Genomic DNA, 3,827 nt, shown 5'->3' with positions numbered 1-3,827 from the left:
ACATAAGCGAAAACCCACCCATTTTCCAACTAACGTCACATAAATATAAATAGATTATATGTAGAAGGCTATACCTCCTTACCCTCTATTATCTGTACAAGGATCCAGCTAGAATACGTTCTCGATTTCCGGTGTATCATGTTTAATTTTCTTCTTTTTTTTACCATAGTAAGAGGCAATAAGGTTACTTGTTTAACCTCCTTAGTCCTTCTTAGCCAATGACTGTTCACATCCTCTTTTTCTGGGTTTTTTAATTATATCAAAATACACAATATACGACCCAAAGTATGTGGACATTCCTCCTAATTATGGTGTTAGGGTGTTTCAACATGGCGCTGTCATAGGAGGCCACCTTTGCCGCAAGTCAGTTCAGCCAAGAAGCGGTAGATCACGCACACTCACAGAGCGGGGCTGCTGAGTACTGAATCGCGTAAAAATCGCCTGTTCTCAGCAGCATCTCTCACTACAGAGATCCAAACTTCTTGTGGAAGCATCATCAGCACAAACGTTGCGTCCGGAGCTTCGTGAAATGGGTCTCCATGGCCGAGCAGCTGCATACAAGCCAAAGGTTACTATGCACGATGCCAATCGGCAGCTGGAGTTGAGTAAAGCCACCTCCACTGGACTCTGGAGCTGTGGAAACCTGTTCTCTGGAGTGATGAATCACCATATGGAGTCTGATGGATGAATCTGAGTTTGGTGGATGCCAGGAGAACGCTACCTACCGGAATATATAGTGCCTGCTGTAAAGTTTGGTGGAGGAGGGATAATGGTTCAAGGTTTGGGGCCCTTACTTCCAGTGAAGGGAAATCTAAATGCTTCAGCATACAAAGACATTTTGGACAACGCTCTGCTTCTGTGGGACCAGTTTGGTGACAAAACCCTTTTCTATTCCAGCATGACTGTGACCCAGCGCACAAAGCAAGCTCCATAAAAATATGGTTGGGCGAGTTTGGTGTGGAGGAACTTGGCCGGCCGCACAGAGCCCTGACCTCAACCCCATCCAACGCCTTTGGGATGAATTGGAACAGAAATTGAGAGCCATGCCTCACCACTGCCTTAGGGGGTGTACAGGTTGGTGTGGCTTACGGTAATAAAAAGAAAAGATAACCACTTCACATACTAAAGGGGAAAATCATCAATATATAAAGTGATTATCTTTTCATTACATTAACAATATTTTTAAAATAAATCCATTTAGTAACATCAAAGGAAATGGGTAGACAAACAGAATTAGACCCTTTGTTAAGCGAAGCTTTGTAATATAGCCATACCTGGGAACTCTCCGTGTGATGCTCCGCTTCTCCAGGTCACCGCGGGGAAATTCTGCCCTCGGCGGAAATCAGCGTAATCAGCGGGACCTCCTACCCGCATCCCGCATGTATGGTGGCCAAGTATCAATATGGGCATTGAGATGTATGCAAAATCATGAAATAGCTCCATTCAGACATCCAACTAATTGCCCCATGGTCAAGCACAACCACAGGAATGACCAAGAGTTCCATGGTACCACATATTGATCTAGTTGGCATTCATCAAACTACATAAAAATATATTATGAATGGCCAACTCCAATGGTTTCTCCTAGTTTTTTTGAGTTGGCCCTGCATATTGAATAATTATTTGAGATGGTTCCTGGAAATTTGGGTCAGATGTCAGGTATGGCAGTAAGGTTGGGAGATTATGTTTTGTTTGTGAGTTAACAAATTACGGATCGTACAATGTCACACTGTACAGATGTGTAAAGGGGGGGTACCCTGGTGCCCTGGGAATTACCCAAACGTATATATGTGTTCTCTCTGTACAATGTGAATGGGTTCAAAGATTGGGGCTCCGGTCTTCTCAAGGAGCAGAGAGTTTATCTGAAGGGGGGAGGTGGTTTATCCAGTGGAAAGATATGGAGGTAATTAGAGTCACTGACGGGCAGTGATCCTTAAAGAGCGAAGTTCGAACTGGACAGAGAGGAAGAAAAAGTGGGAGATGTGAGGAAAGAGCCAGAGAGAGCGAGAGAGAGAGCGAGAGAGAGACTGCGATACAGAAGAGGATACTGCAAGGGATAAAAGCAACAGAACAGGAAACACAATCACTGAGATAAGGAGAGAGAGATAAAGAGAGAGAGCAGAAGCTTATCCGAGTGATGAGCTACACCGTGACCTGACGTCTCCTCTGATACCCGAGCTCCAGGTAGAGGGCAGGTGAGTACTTAACCTGGTGGGTGATGGACAAACTGTTGGGTTCATCAACTTTCTCTTGCTATGCTCATATATCCGTACACACAGATCATGTCTCTTCCTAGAGGAATTGGGGCAACAACGAGACGTCTTGACCATTTGAGTGGCCGTGGGCTTCACCCCTTTAAAGAACCGGGAATTGCACAGCTCTTGTTGAATTCCGTGTGGAATCCTGTAGATCAGTTTCATTCCAATTCATATGTGGGGGGCATAGAACCAGAACATTGATTAATGGCACCTTGGCCCCCACTTAAATTTCACGCAGCCCCTGTGTGCATAATTCACATATCATGCAGAATGTACAGCTGCCATATATAAAAAAGTGCTTTTATATAAAACATTACGGAAGAGACTGACGAGGCTGTGAAAACATTCTGTAGGACCCGTCCATGAGCTTGGAAACGCGCCCCCATGTAATACCCCAGAAGGTTTTGCCAAAGCGTATTCTCTCCAGCTTAGTAAATATGCCATTATATAACACTGTCAGAGGATACTGTCTTCTGGAACGTCTGTGAAATGCGTGTGTTGTGTAATCAAAAAGTGTCACGGTCTCGTGGCACGTGTGTATGAACCCTGCATAAAAGAAGCTTTCCTTTTCATAAGCTACACATGCTTGGGCTATGTATGTGTCTAATGCGTGACTGAAGTACATATGTCTGATAACCGTGTGTATTTTACCGCAGGTAATACCCTGTTTATCGTGATCTATACAGTGTTACGGTAACAAATTTCTACTACAAGGACCCCATGGTTATCCTGAGCGATTAAAGACCCTTTCTTGCTAGTCTCTTGATAAATGGGTGGCTGGTAAAAAAGAGCAGTATTGTTACTATGAAAATATTTTAAATAAAATTGGGGTTTTGGTATCAAAAAATAATTTTGTCAGTTGCAATACCCCTCACAACCATTACATTTCTGGGGGGCGCTGTAGGTTATTGTAGTGTGAATTAAACTGTATCTATCCCCATAGGAGACAACAGAATACAGCGCCACCACAATTGCAAAGGCTGTAAGAGGTACTGCAACTAATAAATTATTATTCTCCTAATAAAGCACCTTACATTAGCTATCCTAAACAATTAGCTTTATTATCCCTGCAAAAATGCTGTGCCCTGCTTCCTATTTGGGTCCTAAGGTGAGATGGACACACTTCTAGTAGTGCCTTAACCCTTTAGTTAAAACAATGGTACTCAGTGAATAGGAACCTTACATTTAAATCCCCTCTGTATTAAGCTCCTACCACTTCTGCTGGTAGACTGTTCCTTTTATCTACCACCCTCTCAATGCAGTAAAACTTCCTTACATTATATCTAAGCCTCTGACCCTCTACATTATGACCTCTTGTTCTAAATAAACTTCCCCTCTCTCTTCTCTTTCACGAGAATAAACCCGTTTCCAACGCATTTCACTAGCTAAGCTCAGGATGGATTTTTCAGACTCCAGATATCCCCTTTAAGAAGAGCTGTTTTTATAAAAATGTATACTTCGAGGCTGTGTCCTACAAAGTGTGTATTTTTCAAAGCATTTCAGTTAAAGAAGTCATCACCTCACCCTTAAATAACATGGCCGCACGCCGCGCCGACGACAAACCAGGGA

The sequence above is a fragment of the Spea bombifrons genome, chromosome 4 (assembly GCF_027358695.1).
Source record: "Spea bombifrons isolate aSpeBom1 chromosome 4, aSpeBom1.2.pri, whole genome shotgun sequence".
Taxonomy (NCBI): Eukaryota; Metazoa; Chordata; class Amphibia; order Anura; family Pelobatidae; genus Spea; species Spea bombifrons.
The sequence above is the reverse complement of the archived record's forward strand: the minus strand, read 5'-3'. Positions refer to the sequence as shown.